Consider the following 17,398-nt stretch of genomic DNA (forward strand, 5'->3'; position numbering starts at 1 on the left):
AAAATTCAATAAGTCTTGAAGGAACTTACTCGGGTTTCAAACCGACGCCTTGCAAAAGGAACTCACTCGGATTTTCATTCGATGCCTCGACTTAAGAAGATCCGAAAAAATTCCATAAGTGTTGAAGGACCCACACGGATTTTCATCCGATGCCTTATAGTTGGATCTTGTTCTTGAATGTGGTGTATGATGCCCCCCAATCAAAAGATAGTTTGTTGAAAGCCAAAAATTGCATTGATTGAGTTGAAAATGTTTACATCGCTAACAAAATTGAAATCATCATCAAGGATAAAACTTTTTGAGATGCCTGGCATTCCATGACCGATCCAACTCTTTCTGGGTGTTGATGTTCTTCAGCCTGTAAGCTCCTGAACCAACTGGTTTTACAACCATATAAGATCCTTCCCAGGAAGGGTCCAATTTTCTTTGGTGACGCGGGTCGGAAGCTAGGGTGTTTCTCAACACCAAATCTCCGGCTAAGTACCGACGATTCTTCACTCGAGTATTATAATGAGACGCTATCCTTCTTTGATAATGTTGAGTTCGTGCTATTGCCTTTGCCTGAACTTCGTTCAACAGATCAAGACTATCAAGCAGTCCTTGTTCATTTGCTTTTTCCTCAAACTCACGATCTCGTAATGTCCCTGCCATTATTTCCACTGGTGCCAATGCTTCAGATCCATATGCCAACCTGAATGGAGTTTCTCCTGTGGGTGTTCGAACCGTAGTTCTATAGGCCCACAGTACATTATGAAGTTCTTCAACCCAAGAAGCCTTGTCAGCTTCGAGTCTTCTCTTTATTCCTTCCAGTAGCGTTCGGTTAGTAACCTCTACCTGTCCATTGCTCTGGGGGTATGCCACTGAGGACATACGATGCTCGATCATATATGTTCCATAAAATTGCTCAAATTGTGGACAATCGAACCGAGTACCATGGTCAGTGACAATAATCTTTGGAATCCCAAAGCGATATATGATTGACTCAAGCACGAATTTCTCCACTTTTTTCTCAGTAATTGCTGCCAGTGCACTGGCTTCAACCCATTTCGTGAAGTAATCTATTGCTACTATCTCCCGTCCGCCTGACGCCTTGGTGAATTTGCCCATGATATCAATTCCCCACATCGCAAAGGGAATGGGATCTAGAATTGAAGTCATGGTTTCAGCCGGGCGCGCCGACATCTTGTAGCATGAATTTGTGAGTTACCACACTGACAAACATATTCCATAGCAGCCTCTTGGACCTTAGGCCAATATAACCCAAGTCTTAGAATTTTGTGAGCCAGGGCTCGTCCACCCATGTGAGCTCCACAAATTCCTTCATGAACCTCAGCCAAAGCTGATTTTGCTCCTTCGGGGCCTATACATCTCATAAGGGGTCCAGAATAAGATCTTTTGTATAGTCTCCCATTCTGAATGACAAATCTAGCTGATCGTATCTTGATCAACTTTGCCTCTTTCGGATCCTCAGGTAATTTGTCATCTCTCAGATACTCGATTATCGGATCCATCCAGCAACGCTCTGCTTCAATATAAGAAATTTCTTTCTCATGATAACTTGGGAAAGTTATCTCTTCAATATAAACCGAAGGGTCTAGATTCTTTTCTTTGGCATTGGCTAGTCGGGATAGCTCATCTGCCACTAAATTTTCATTCCTCGAAATCTGAGATATCTTCAAATTCCGAAATTGGTTTTGAAGTGCCTGCACTATCTCTTGATATTTCTGCAAGCGTGGTTCTTTAATACCATACTCCCCCTGGACTTGGTTGACTATAAGTTGAGAGTCACTATAAATAGTAACATCTGCAATAGACAATGCTTTTGACAACCGAAGTCCAGCTATCAGAGCTTCATATTCTACTTCATTATTACTTGCTTCAAATGCAAATCTCAAAGCATATCGAATAATAAATCCTGTTGGACTTTTTAATAAAATTCTAGCTCCTGCTCCATCTTTATTACTCGAACCATCCACATATACCTCCCAAGATCATGATGATGATCATGGATCTTAAAGATCACGATGAGATCATGGAATAGATGCTTGCAAGAGTGCATCATCTTCTTCCTGATCTCAACGAAGAACAAAATTAAAGAAAGAAAATCAAAGGTAGAAGAAAGAGTGAGTGAAATCATACCTTTGCCGTAGGAAGATGAAGAATTCTTCAAGTCTTTGTGAGAAATCACCAAAGAATGCAAGGGAATGGGTTAGATTAGGGTTCTAACTCATTCCAGAGGCTTAGGAGGCAGAGGAGGCGGAGTATTCCCAAGATTAGACTTAAATAGAAGAGACAGGATTCAAATTTCAAAAACAGAATCAATTGGTCGATTGGTCCAATCGACCAATGAGTCGACCAATCAAGACAGCAACTTCAAAACAGGGAATTGAAGGCTCAGATCAAGTCCAAACATCAAGGGGTTTTGCACACACCTAGAGTGACATACCTAGGAGTTAGAAATGCCTTCGAATCAATACAGAGACCACTCCAAGACCATCAACTAATCCAATCTTCATCCGGGTGCAGTTTTCACCATTGGGACACTAGCATCAACACTCATGGATTCCAATCCAGCCATCAAGTCTTCAACAGAAATGGCCTAAAGATGACTTCTTGCCTTACTTCGGGTCACTAGACCTACAAATAACAAAGTTTCCGGATTAGGGTCAGGGCTGGGTTTCCCCGAAACCTTGTTTACCATCAGACAAGGAAAGAGCGAATCGATCAGAGAGTATCTGAAAAGATTCAATAGAGTAACAATGGAGATAGAGAATTTGGATGAGCAAGTAGCTAAAACTGCTTTATTCACTGGACTCACTAACTGAAGACTCCTGGAGCTATTACTACAGAATATGCCTACAACTTATGCTGAGTTGGTACATAGATGCCAAAAGCAGGTTGAGGTCATGGATATCTTAGATGCACGCCAAGGAGACAACAAAGCCTCCACTAAAGAACAGAAGGCTCCTGAGCAAAAGCAGAAGCCAAAGCAGAATGTTCAAGATCGGGTTGGGAAGCCTCAGGCTTGGCAGTAGAGATCTCTCGATAAAAGTGAGTATACTCCATTGAATGCTCCTCGGGCTGATATTCTGAATATCATTAAGAAGCGAAATATTTTTAAGTGGCCACCCAAAATTCCTTTGAAGCCTGGAGAGCAGCAGGATCGAGAAAAATATTGTCGTTTTCCACAAGGATTATGGTCATTATACTAATGAATGTCGTCATTTAAAAGCAGATATTGAGAGATTAATATCTCAGGGACATTTGTCCAATTTTGTTAGCAGAAGAAGGGAGGAGCCACGTGAGGCTGCCCCTAAAAGGGTTCGTTCGGTTAGTTCAGAACGACCAAAGGAGGCTCCGAAGTCTACAAAAGGTAAGGAGGTGATTGATGCTACTCGATCACCAATCCTTACAATTTTCGGAGGCCTGGAACCCGAATTACTCCAGAGGTTAAAGACAAAATCTAAATTTGTTGGAACCGGAGAGACGTAGAAGCAGAAGAGGCCAAATGGTGAAGATTCCATCACCTTTGGTGAGGAGGATGAAAGAGGCATTTGTCTACCTCATGATGATGCCATAGTCATCAAGGTAGAGATTGTGCGCCGAGAGGTACATATAGTTTTAGTTGATACAGGGTCTACAGCAGACCTAATTTCTTATGAAGTGTATCAAAAGCTGAAGGTGGATGAGGATTTGATGGAACCGTCATCCACGCATTTATATGGCTTTGCAGAATCGTCTGCAATAGCGGAAGGATCTGTCCAGTTGGATTTATCTATTGGAAGTTTTCCCAAGGAGACTACCGTCTGAATCAATTTTTTGGTGGTTCGGGAACTTCCAGCTTATAATGTTATCCTCGGATGGCCATCTTTGTCCAAGATAGGTGCTATTGTTTCGACGAAACACCTAAAGATAAAATTCCCGACTGACATGGGAATTGGTCAAGTTTCCTCTGATCAGAGGATTTCTCAGCAATGTTATGTCGCCTACTTAAAGGACAAGGAGGGCCCGAAGAAGGTGACAACCCTACCTATAGAAGTTCGAGATGATCGGGAAGAAGTAGAAATGCAAAGGCCCGAGCCAGTAGAAAAGCTGGAGCAAATCCAGCTGTGTATCGAGGATGAGCAAAGGCCCAACTGACATGGGAATTGGTCAAGTTTCCTCTGAGCAGCTGGAGGAGTTCAAGGAGGAGTTGAAGTTTTTTCTTCAACAAAATAGTGATGTATTCGCATGGTCTGCCGAAGACATGCCAGGAATTGATCGGGCTGTCGCAGAGCATAAACTCTGGATAGATCCAAAGGTGAAACCAGTTATCCAGAAAAGGAGAAATCTCTCCATTGAAAAATACGAGGTTGTTTGGGGCGAAGTCGAAAAACTGAAGAATTCTGGTTTCATAGAACCAATTGAATGCCCAACTTGGTTAGCCAACGTGGTAATGGTCAAGAAGGCGAATGTGAAGTGGAGGATGTGTACAGACTACACAGACCTCAACAAGGCTTGCCCTAAAGATTGCTATCCGTTGCCACGGATTGATCTCTTGATAGATGCGACTGCAGGATATGAAACTTTGAGTTTCATGGATGCCTACTTAAGGTATAATCAGATCCTTATGAATAAGGATGATGAAAAGTTTACGGTTTTCATGACTGATCGTGAAAGCTTTTATTACAAAGTCATGTCATTTGGCTTGAAAAATGCAGGAGCTACATATCAGAGGGCCGTCAACAAGATTTTCAAGGACTTAATCGGGAAGAATGTTGAAGCTTATGTTGACAACATGCTGGTAAAGAGCTTTACAAGAGCAAGTCATATCGCAGATTTAACTGAAGTATTCTCAGTACTGCGAAAATATCAAATGAAGCTGAATCCAGAAAAGTGCGCCTTTAGAGTTTCTTCAGGCAAATTTTTGGGCTTCATGGTATCACAGAGGGGTATTGAGGCTAATCCAGCAAAAATACAAGCTCTAATTGACATGGAAGCTCCCAAAACTGTTTGTGATGTGCAGTGCTTAACAGGGAGAATTGTCGCTTTGAATCATTTCATCTCCAAGTCTGGGGAGAAATGTTTACCATTCTTCAAAGCACTCAAAGATTTGAGGGGCAGCAAGGAAGAGAATTGGACTGAAGAGTGCCAGAAAGATTTCGAGGAGTTAAAAGAAGCACTGGGACAGCCACCACTTTTGTCCTGACCAGAGAAGGGGGAAATTTTACAGCTATATCTAGCGGCGTCCCTTTCAGCGGTCAGTGCAGTACTTGTTCGTGAGAAAGATAAGAAATAGTGGCCAATTTACTATGTGAGTCACGTGTTACTTGATGCGGAGACACGATATTCACAGATCGAAAAGCAAGCTTTAGCTCTCATGACAGCAGCCAGGAAGCTACGGCCATACTTTCAGGCTCATCCAATAGAGGTATTTACGACTTTCCCTCTTAGTAAAGTTATTAATAAATTTGATTTGTCTGGAAGGATGGTGGCCTAGTTGGTCGAACTCAGTGAGTTCCAAGTGAGCTTTAAGCCCAGAACGACAATCAAAGCTCAGGCGTTAGCTGATTTTGTAGTAGAAACTACTGCACTAGTGGAGACCACTATTGAAGATCCCATTATACCAACCATTTGGGAAGTATATGTGGATGGCTCGAGTAATAAGGATGGAGCAGGAGCTGGAATTCTATTGAAAAGTCCAGCAGGATTTATCATTCGATATGCATTGAGATTTGCATTTGAATCTAGTAATAACGAGGCAAAATATGAAGCCCTGATAGCTGGACATAGGTTGTCAAAAGCATTGGCAATTGCAGATGTTACTATTTATAGTGACTCTCAACTTATAGTCAACCAAGTCCAGGGGGAGTATGGTATTAAAGAGCCTCGCTTGCAGAAGTATCAAGAGATTGTGCAGGCATTTCAAAAAGAATTCAGGAGTTTGAAGGTGTAATATCCAGCCCTATTCTAACCTTGACCATGACCCGGATCCACTGTTGTATTCAGGTCCGAGGACCCGAAGCGGTGGAAGAAGAGATTTATGGACCATCCTGATTGATGATCATGATTCGGAGACCGAGCCCATGGACATTGACAATGATACCCCTTGCTTAAATGCATTGTCAGTGTTTAAGGAAAGTCTGCGCATCGGAGAAGATTAATATGGTTCATGTACCAAATGACCTCCTGTGCACAATCCGAAGGTATTTCCCAAAACTAGACTTCTTGATTGAATTGTGGAAGAAAACCTCACTCAATTTGACCTTGTATAGCCTTTCAAATCCCTACTTGAAGTTGCTGTTCTAAACCTGAGTTTTCTGCTGAAAATATTTTGGTCGATCATTTTGGTCGATACCATCGACCAAGGACCATCGACCAAAATGTCCCAGTCTGCCAAGTTAATGATTCCATGGAATATTCCTTTTCTATTTAATATGACCTCGAGCCTTGAGCCTTTTGCAATCATTTTTCTCACCTGGGAACGTGGGGAGAGCTTCCCAAAGCAGCTCCTTGGTTAGTGTGAAGGGTATCTCATCAAAGACACTTAGTTTATCATTGATTCTTGTCTTCATCTTCCACACTAAGGTATGACTCTTCATTCCACTCTCTACCCTACCATTTTCTACTCTTTTCTATTGTCATCTTGCTGATGGGACATTTGGAATGGTGCTGCAACCTTGCAACCACCACTCCAAGTGCCTACTCATACTCAATCCATGATTCCCTTAGCCATTCATTGAGGCTAATGCTTATATCTCATGCCTAGCATATGTATTCCATGATTTACCTATTAACATCATACCATTTGATATCAAACTGAGCTATAGAGTGTATTATGTTCATGTTTAACATTGCCATATGATTCCAATCAAATTTCTATTAGTTCCTCTAGCTATTGCATGCTATTCCTCATCAATGCAATCAATTCCAACTCATGCCATGATGTTTATCACTTGAACTTGATAGCTCAAATTGGGGCTTTTTAATTAGACCATTGGATTGGGTTAATTCCTTGATTTATAGTGTCCTACTACTGTTGTTAAGTATGCCTCCAAGTTTCAGATTGATCCGAACACCGGAAGACTCATTTCAGACCAAAATCCCCAAAATCCACTATTCTGCCTGAGGACAATTTTGGTCGATACTTTTGGTCGATACCATCGACCAAGACCATCGACCAAAGTTGTTGTTTGACACAACCTTGGTCAGTTTTGACTCAAATGACATCCGATCTTCCCGACTTCTTTTCTAACTTATTATTGATGTTTGTTTAGGGCCTTAACAATTCTATTGGACTATTCTTGGTATTCTCAATTCATCATCAACTCATCCAAGGTAAGGATGGTTATATCCATAAACATATAAGTCATCAAATGTTGAACTGTGCTTTATTCAAAGAATGAAATCCCTAAATTTCTTTCAATCATTATGATACTGTTACATATGTGTTAGAACAGTAACATTTAAATCTTTATACATTTGTTGTGTTACTTTATCATTTTGATTTGCTTGTGTTTATAATGATTCGTTTTAATATCATGATTTGATTACTATTATGAATATGCATTGGATGCATGAGAAATGATGAGATTTGATGTGTGATTGCTTACGTACGACTTGGGATTGGAGGGTGTCCTACTGACACTTCTGTCCTTGGGCATCGGAGGGAATAGTATGGGATGTTCTCCGATGGTGCCTATCGACACTCTCCCGAGTTATTGGATGACATATATAGGATTGTCTAGTTGTGTGGTTAGGTTCATCCTTGTCGTGTCAGACCCGAATCGGAAGGGCATTGAGACCGAACAACCCGTGGTAGTGTATGGTTGGATGGGAGCTCTAGGCCGGTAGCCAATCCGGTAGGGGACATACACCATGCTACGGATACCTGAAAGGGGCCATTTATTGGTAGAGTTGCATATGGATAGACTTGGGCTCACGGGCGCTCAAGACCGGTAACCAATCCGTGAGAGGACGTGAGAGCTTCCCGTTTACTATATGTGGATGACCAATAGGGTTGATGAGTCCGAAATCCGGGATTTCGCTGACTCTAGTGTGAAGGATACCGGAAAGGATCGCCGGGGGTGAGGAATGGACGTATCTGAATCTGACTTGACCGACTAAGTAGATGACTTGCATTGGCTAGGCTTTACTGTGACATGCGCCAGTACTTGACCAAATGGTGATGTGAGAGAGCGGTGACCGATCCCCTTACCATGGTTTTTGATGACTTTACCGATCTTCCCCGGGCATTCCCAAGATATGGAAATGGGAGAGTGACTGACGACCCAGAGAATTACGGTGCTATGACTTAAAGCATGTCTACCTTAGAGACCAGCATTCATAGAGTTAGGCTCATATCTGCATCATATGTTCCATATCACATTGCATTATTATATGTTACGAATGTGTATGATTTCTAATTATGGAATAACTTCCTTGCTTTGAGTTCTTCGAACTCATTCCTTTTGTGCAAATGTTTTAGATTACATTCCAGGTACTGAAGATTACGATGGCACCTCCTATGAGGCGGACTATGATTCCACATACTACCCTTCGGGTAGTGGCGTCGGTGAGGATTCGTATATTGGAGCCGAGGAGGATTATTATCCGCACCAGGGTTAGCCCCACAGTTGTGCGGGAGCGGCAGTCTTTGGGTTTACTTCATCCGTACTGTTGAGGAGACTACCATTAGTATAGAAGAAACCCTAGCATAGTGCCCCATTCCCCTGGTGTATTTGTGGAACCTTGGATTTTGTAATTAACTTGTCTTTGAATTATTCCGGTGACACTTGGATATGTAACTAACTTGATTTAATACTTTTCCGCTGCTCTGAGAGGGTGGCTACCACACCTTCTCACCCTTTATGATTTTGATCATAATTTATTATTATCTATGTTCCGCACTCTGATTTAGTTAATCTTGTCTTATTCATGATACTTGGTATTAGCTATTTTTACCATTGATTATTACTGTTCATGATTGTGTTACCGTGTATGTGGGAGGCATGGACCTCAGATCATTGATCCTTGGACTGTGGATCACATCCCGGGTATTCCAAATGGGGTACCGGCTGGGTGGATGTGACAGAAAACACAGTGGCAGATGAGCTATCCCGATTAGCCAATGCCAAAGAAAAAAATCTAGACCCTTCGGTCTACATTGAAGAGATAACATTTTCAAGTTATCATTTGAAAGAAATTTTTTATATTGAAGCAGAGCGTTGCTGGATGGATCTGATAGTTGAATATCTGAGAGATGACAAACTACCTGAGGATCCAAAAGAGGCAAGATTGTTCAAGATACGATTAGCAAGATTTGTCATGCAGAATGGGAGATTATACAAAAGATCTTATTCGGGACCCCTTCTGAGATGTTTAGGTCCCGAAGGAGCAGACTCGGCTCTGGCCGAAGTTCATGAAGGAATTTGTGGAGCTCACATGGGTGGACGAGCACTGGCACACAAGATTCTAAGACTTGGGTTATATTGGCCTAAGATCCAAGAAGCTGCTATGGAATATGTTCGTCGATGTAGCAATTTTCAAATTCATGCTACAGTATCAAAGCGCCCAGCGGAAACCATGACCTCGATTCTAGATCCCATCCCCTTCGCGATGTGGGGAATTGATATCATGGGCAAATTCACTAAGGCATCAGGCGGACGGGAATATCTGATAGTACCAATTGATTACTTCACAAAATGGGTTGAAGCCAGTGCCCTGGCAACAATCACTGAGCAAAAAGTGGAGAAATTTGTGCTTGAGTCAATCATATATCACTTTGGGATTCCAAAGATTATCATCACTAACCATGGCACCCAGTTCGACTGTCCACAATTTGAGCAATTTTGTGAAACATACATGATCGAGCATCATATGTCCTCAGTGGCATACCCCCAGAGCAATGGATAGGTAGAAGTTACTAACCGAACGCTGCTTGAGGGGATAAAGAGAAGACTTGAGGCTGACAAAGCCTTATGAGTCGAAGAACTATATAATGTACTGTGGGCTTATCGAACTACGGTTCGAACACCCACAGGAGAAACTCCATTCAGGTTAGCATATGGGTCCGAAGCGTTGGCACCTGTGGAGATAATGGCGGGAACATTACGGGACAAAGAGTTCGAAGAAAAAGCGAACAAGCAAAGGACTACTTGATAGTCTTGATTTGTTGGACGAAGTTCGGGCAAAGGCAATAGCACGAACTCTACATTATCAAAGAAGGATAGCGTCACATTATAATACCCGAGTAAAGAATCGTCGGTACTTAGCAGGAGATTTGGTGTTGAGAAATACCTTCGCTTCATATCCACTCCACCAAAGAAAAATGGACCCTTCCTGGGAAGGACTTTATATGGTTGTAAAACCAGTCGGTTCAGGAGCTTACAAGCTAAAGAACATCAACACCCAGAAAGAGTTGGATCGTTCGTGGAATGCTAGGCATCTCAAAATTTTTTATCCTTGATGATGATTTCAATTTTGTTCGTGATGTAACCAATTTCAACTCAATCAATGCAATTATTGGTTTTCAACAAATTATCTTTTGATTGGGGGCATCATACACCACATTCAAGAACAAGATCCAACTACAAGGCATCGGATGAAAATCCGTGTGGGTCCTTCAACACTTATTGAATTTTTTCGGAATTTCTTAAGTCAAGGAATCGGATGAAAATCCGAGTGAGTTCCTTCCGCAAGGCATTGGTTTGAAACCCGAGTAAGTTCCTTCAAGACTTATTGAATTTTCAAAGTATCCTTAAGTAAAGGCATCGGTTTAAAACCCGAGTGAGTTCCTTCTCAGGCTTATTGTATTTCTCCGGAAATCCTTAAGTAAAGGCATCGGTTTAAAACCCGAGTGAGTTCCTTCTCAGGCTTATTGTATTTCTCCGGAAATCCTTAAGTAAAGGCATCGGTTTAAAACCCGAGTGAGTTCCTTCTCAGACTTATTGTATTTCTCCGGAAATCCTTAAGTAAAGGCATCGGTTTAAAACCCGAGTGAGGTCCTTCTCAGATTTATTGTATTTCTTTGGAAATCCTTAAGTAAAGGCATCGGTTTAAAACCCGAGTGAGTTCCTTCTCAGACTTATTGTATTTCTCCGGAAATCTTTAAGTAAAGGCATTGTGACTAGCAAAGTTCAAGATGAAGTTAATTTCTTATTTCTTATTTCTTCAAAAGACCGAAAGAGGCCAACCTTTATATCAAACATACACATGAGATTACAAGAGTTGGGATACAATCTTCAGTCAAGAAAGAAAGTCATCACCGGTGATCATTAAGAAATCATACAAGATCAGCACAGCTTTGCCAGAACAAACACAAGAGTCAAGAAGCAGCATGGATTCAATAAAAAGAAGAGGAGAAACGGGGATTACAAAAGCATTTTAGTATGTACAAAATCCTTTGTAATTTCATACTCTTTGTCCAGCTTGTCCAGAAGAAGTATGGTCCTCGACCAAACTTGCATTCAAGGCGAGCTCTTCAAAATTGAATCCTTCCAGGAGAGAATAAACAAGAGAATCCTCCAGATAATGCATAATATCCGGATCAAAAGGCGGAGGATCAGTTTTATTTTTGGTCTAGTCAGGAGAAGGAAGACCCAGGTTGGTAAACACTTCGGGATGACAAACAGCGCTATAGGGAGTCGTATCAAAATGAGGATCTTTCCTTAGTATTGATTCCCATACTTCGTTCTCACCATCCTGGTACGCCTGCAAGTTATAAGCATTCAGCATGTCAACAAAGGGCTTACTGTGTAAATACTTGAAGATGTAGGCTCTGCGAACGTCAGTTGGAAGGGATTCGGGCAAAGGAATGACAGCTTGCCTTTGAGGTAACGCTTCAGATCCTTTGGCTTCTGACTTTCCAACTTCTCGCTCCAGTTGCCGGATCTTCTCCCTGGCATCATCCAAGTCTGAACGAAGACGCTCGATCACCAAATTCTTTTCTCCTGCAACCTCCCAAGCTAGCTTCCTAAGGCGAGCAATTTCAGCATCCTTGGCTTTGGAGTCTTCCCGAAGCCTGGAAACCTCCTTACTCAGCTTATTGAGCCTAGAGGCTGCTTCCACTTGGTTATGGAAGTTCCCAGTAAGACTCCTGTAAACAACTTCCGAGTTAGACAAGAGCAGAAGAGTAAGCTTCAGAATCAAAAGATAATGAAGAAAGACTTACATCACCATTGACTTCTTAAAATCCTCATTTGAAAGTTTGGAAAGAGTTGTGCTCTCAGAAGTCATTCGAGCAGCAGTACACCATTCCAGCGCTTTGTCAAACTCATTTGACACTAATTCAGGCGAAGGATGAGAAGGATGAGCTACATCAAGAGAAGGATGAGCTGCATCACTTGCCAACTGACGACGCTTCCTGGTGGCAAAATCCTCCAACTCCAAAGGAGAGGAAGAGGATGCCAAACAAGCTCTAGAGTTGGAAATAGAAGCAGCACCTGCTGGGACCGCACCTTCATCAGATGCCAACATAGTTGCCTCAGATGTTCGAAGGGTCTCCTTCGGGCATGCACGAACGGTCTCTACAGCAAGGGCATCAGCAGCGCCATCAGCAACGGAGTGATCAAGATCTTCCTGGGAAGAACAAGCGATCTCTTCAGGCAGAGGAAGCGTAGGAGTGGCATCAGTAGAAACTGTGGGAATCTGATTTGAAGATTCACCAACAGCAGTCGCCTTACCCTTAGAGGATTCACCAAATGAAACCACCTCGCTGGCCCCAACCGCCGCCTATACTGGAACAATTTTCTTACAGGATTTCGCCCTAATAAAGTTCAGATCGATTCTCGGAGCCACTGTGTACACAGAAAAAGCCGTATCAGTACAAAAAACCAACAACACAAGAAACAAAGGAAAACCCTAGTTCTCTGTTAGATATGAACTACTCAGAATACCCATTAAGTAAACCCCAAGTACTATTGTGGAGTTCACTCAGGGGGAAGGAGAAGAGATTGGTGATAGCAAAAAGCTCAATTGTTCAGAGGCTGATAGGAACTATTGTTGGAGTACGAGGAATACGGATGCAGAAGACGGAATGTCATTTTTGCAAATCTAACTTGCAGATAGCAGGATAGATGGAGAGTACCCTCGAAGGATTTAAATAGCCTCAGGTATTAAGACGACGGTTGAGAGCCAAAGGCAACCAATGGCCTAGATCGAAAAAACGCTTCGAAATCCTCAACAAGCAAGATCAAAGGTCAAAAGAAGGCACGTGGAAATAGGCACCTGATACGAGAATATCTTCAACCGTCGCACCACCATTTAAATAAGGGTTGTATTACCAATTCATTGAAAACAGTGAATGGTGTACCAAGGCAAGAAAACGTTTGGACTTCGCAGCAAATGAAGGGAAACGTGTGGACTTTGCAATAAATGAAGGAGTAAGGAAGAATAAAGGCTAAGGCATCTTTCCAAAACATCTCTTCATGATATCTTTACAAGATTATCATTCGTCGAGGTATACGAAGTTAAGTGATAAGTTTTATAATTTATATTTTGATTTTCAAGACAAGCTTTCGATAGGAGACGAGAAATATTAAGGCAAACATGGAAGAAGTATCTATTCATTAATGAGGAGGATCAATCTTTACAAAAAAAAAAAAAGAGGTAACTGATCGTGTCGCTAACCAATCAAAAATAAAATCCTATACTAATCTAGTAAGCAGAAAGTACGGAGTCGAACTATGGGGAACTAAAAGGCTAAGTTACTAAGATTGAATTCAACAAAACTAATTTAAATTAAATCTATTAATTAATGCAAAAACATTAACTATGAGTATGTGAAGATCTTTGGGATTTCGAATCCCCAATGCTTTTCCCTAACCGATATAACTCTACACTTCAAAGTAAATTAGGGATGGTCTTCCTATGTATGCCCTATCTTCGCAAGACTATCGTCCTTCGTGGAAGCTTGGCACGCTTAGTTCGCTGAGTTATAGAACATCTTTGGCCAAACTCAAACACAATCAACTAGAAGATATAGAACAATCAACTTAATGAAATAAGCATGGTTCATCTACATCCCAAAGAAAAGGAACTAGCTACTCATTATTACAAAGTTCATAAGAAAAATAAAGATGAAACATAGGGAGAGAGAGAGAGAGAGAGAGATGTGGTCTTCTTCTTCAGCAATGAGAGAGATGAGAGCCGCATTCGCCGTCTTCTTTTCTGTGGTTGGCTTCTCTTTTATGTCTCCCGCACACAATGAATCCTCTCTCTTCCATAGCATGTTGAATATCGAAATCCAAGCTCATACGAGAGAGATATGCCCAAAATACTGAAGGTAGGTCTGTTTATCCGATTTTCAAATTTATTACCAATTTTGTTCCTTAGACCTCCACCTGTTTCCAATCTGGCTAAGATCTCACTTTTCATGATTTCTTGGGCAGCAAGATTGACTGCCATGATTTAAAATCTACCAATATCTAATATATTTTTCAACTTTACTCCATATTATCTCTAATATCCAAAATCACCTTATTCCTGAAAAATACACAAAAATACTCAATTAGCTCTCTTTAATTAAATAAGTATGGGGAATTAAATCAAATAAATAAAAGGTAAATGCATGCTTATCAAATACCCCCACACTTGAGTGTTTGCTAGTCCTCGAGCAAAACAAGACAATAAAAGTAACACAGAAAATAAAGAAAGAAAAACCTAACTCACTTTCGTAGGAATCACGGTTGCACTTAGCATGTGCAACAAGCCTTTAAACCCCTAGGTTACCCTAGTGGACGAGTTGTGTCTCGTGAGTGTTTGCAGAGAATATACACACAAAATTCTTAAGTGCTCTTCTAATTATTCTGGCAATAGTAAGATTAAAAAGACGGATTCCAAGACAAAGACACTCCATTAAAGATTGAAGGGAATATAGGCACCCCCACACTTAAGCTCTTACACCCTCTCTCGAGTCTAGCTCTAGGCAAACAATTCAATCGAGAAATCTCTTCTTATCTTCAGTCTACCAGTTCACCCTCAAATAAGACTAAACTAGGTACCAAATAATACAAAGAACTCGAGATCTAAGCAATATTGACCTTCTTAGACATTTCTCCTTTTTAAGCACATTAATTCACTTCTTTCTTTAATGGTCACAGTTCTAGTCCGTGCAATGTCTTGCCTCTTAAGCTTTCTAGATGGCCTATGTAACGAGTGTTGGGCCAGCCGCTCTCTAGCCAGATGGCCTTAAGGGACTAGGTGTAGAATACCCCTGGAACTTACTTACTCAAGCCAACTAGGCTACAGGCCAAGACTGGACCAAAGACACCCCAACTGTTTGACGCGAGGCATGATGTTGGTAACACCAAGACCCGGTTACTAAGAAGGAGGTCTAACCTTTAAACTTCAGCATATTTTTTTTCTTTTTCTTTTTTCATATTATACTTCAATTCACTTCACATTTAAATAGTCTAAAATCGGTCTCAACTTGTCACCATAAGCACAAGGCAATACAAGATAACTAGATGGTCAAACCTTTTGGACTACCTGGAATTCCTATTTTCCGATTCAACCTCGGTCTCAAAATGTAAAACCCATTACTATTCTCTCAAGAGGGTGTTCATTACATCAGATGGGATTTCTAAAACACTTAAACTCTCATTTTGTATCCAAGCAAGGAATTAAAACATTTATCTTACCAAAGCCAGAAAAAATTGGGCACTTTTTATCTTTGTGACAATGCTCTACCAACTATCAACAAGTCTTACTCGAGTTGACACCCCCCACACTTAAATTATGCAATGACCTCAGTGCATGCAAACAAAATAATAAAGCAAATAGAGGAAAGAGTGTACCCGATGTTTGAACTCATGATAGAGCACACAACAGTAAAACCTAACAACAAACAAAGAAAATAAAGGAAAAAGAACAAGAAATAATATCTAAACATATGGGTTGCCTCCCATAAAGCGCTAAGTTTAGAGTCTTCAGCCAGACTCAGTAAGAAGCAGCCAATGGAGGTGGAAGCTCAAATCTAAATGTGAATAGTGAATGCTCCAAAGAAGTGGAAGAGTCCAACAATGTGTTGACTTCCTCAATATTTAGGTTAGATTCCCCAAATGGCTAGTAATGTTGTAGGGGATCATCAATAAGCATGATTGGAATATAATCAACCACTACCTCATCAATAAAGTTAATTGCAAATCACTCTTCACCCCTATTTGGGCTTAATGATTCATTCTTTATAGAATCTGGAATTGAGGACTCAAGAGCTTCAGGGAAGTGGGCTTTGGGAGTGTAAGATTCCGGAGTAGGACCCTCTACAATCGGAATGTGCAGCCCCTTACAAGGAAATTGATGGGAAATACTCACAGGTGGTGTTTCTTTACTAGGCTTGTGTGCATCATTGCCAGTCTCATGGGTCAAATCAACCTCTTCTCGACTCTCAAGATCAATGGGCAATGGCTTAGGAGTAGGCAAAGGTGCATAATATTCCTTTGCACTGCGTGTCACAACAGAGATTGCTTGGACTTGTTCTTTCCTATACCCAATTTGATGATTAGGGTTACCTATTGGTTGCTAGGTAACTGACCAACCTCCCTCCTACTGATGGCATCAGCTAGTTGACTAAGTTGGATTTTCAATTGTTAATGGATTGAGAATGGGAATGCAACAATTGAGTGTTTTGCTCTAATCCACTAAGTGCTTTTAGTACCTTATCCTCAAATGATGAATTATGTGAGGGTTGTGAAGAGGATGGTTGCTCATTCCTATAGGCATTTTGGTGCATATTAAATGGAGGTGGCCTATAAGGTATTTGATTAGAGGGATTGGGCATTGAGTTTCGCCATGAAAAATTGGGGTGGTTTCGCCATCCTGGGTTATAGGTATTGGAATATGGATCATTGCCAAATTTAGAGACTCCTTGGGCCAAATGTGCGTGCTCCTTAACAAACTCAGGGTATTGTGTAGCCAAATAGCAATCAGTGACATGATGGGATAGGCTAGAACATAAAGCACATGCTTCAATCTGATTAGGTGGAGAGAAACTTGTAGGAAGTGGAGATGGGGTTTGTTGTCCTAATGACAAGAGATGGTCCAATTTCTTTGATAGCAAGTCAACCTTAGTGCTCATCTCAATGGTAGGATTGATCTCATAGAGACCGCTCCTCTTTGGTTGCCCAATGGATGGAATCTCAGTCCTAGCTGTTGAAGCATGGTGTTGGGAGTTTTCACCAAGGGTCTCAAAAAGTTCCCATGCCTCATTCTCATTCTTGTGCATGAAAGTCCCACCACAAGAAGAATCAACCATTTGCCTATGTCGGTCTTTAAGGCCATCATAAAAGCATTGAACCAATTGCCATTTAAGAATAGCATGATGGGGGCATTTTCTAAGCAATTCTTTTAATCTTTCCCAGGCCTCATGAAATTGTTCTCCTTCTTGTTGGGAGAAACTCGTTATTGCTCGCCTAATGCT

General features: G+C 41.3%; 1 non-coding gene across 1 annotated transcript; it reads left to right on the plus strand.

Annotated features, from left to right (window-relative positions):
* Positions 1 to 17,291: 17,291 nt before the first annotated feature.
* On the plus strand, positions 17,292 to 17,398 carry LOC149028890 (small nucleolar RNA R71). Its single transcript, XR_016171305.1, has one exon. It is a non-coding gene; the product is annotated as a small nucleolar RNA R71 (small nucleolar RNA).

Source organism: Hakea prostrata, chromosome 1 (genome assembly GCF_041222555.1).
Source record: "Hakea prostrata isolate BN-2017 chromosome 1, UWA_Hpros_2, whole genome shotgun sequence".
Taxonomy (NCBI): Eukaryota; Viridiplantae; Streptophyta; class Magnoliopsida; order Proteales; family Proteaceae; genus Hakea; species Hakea prostrata.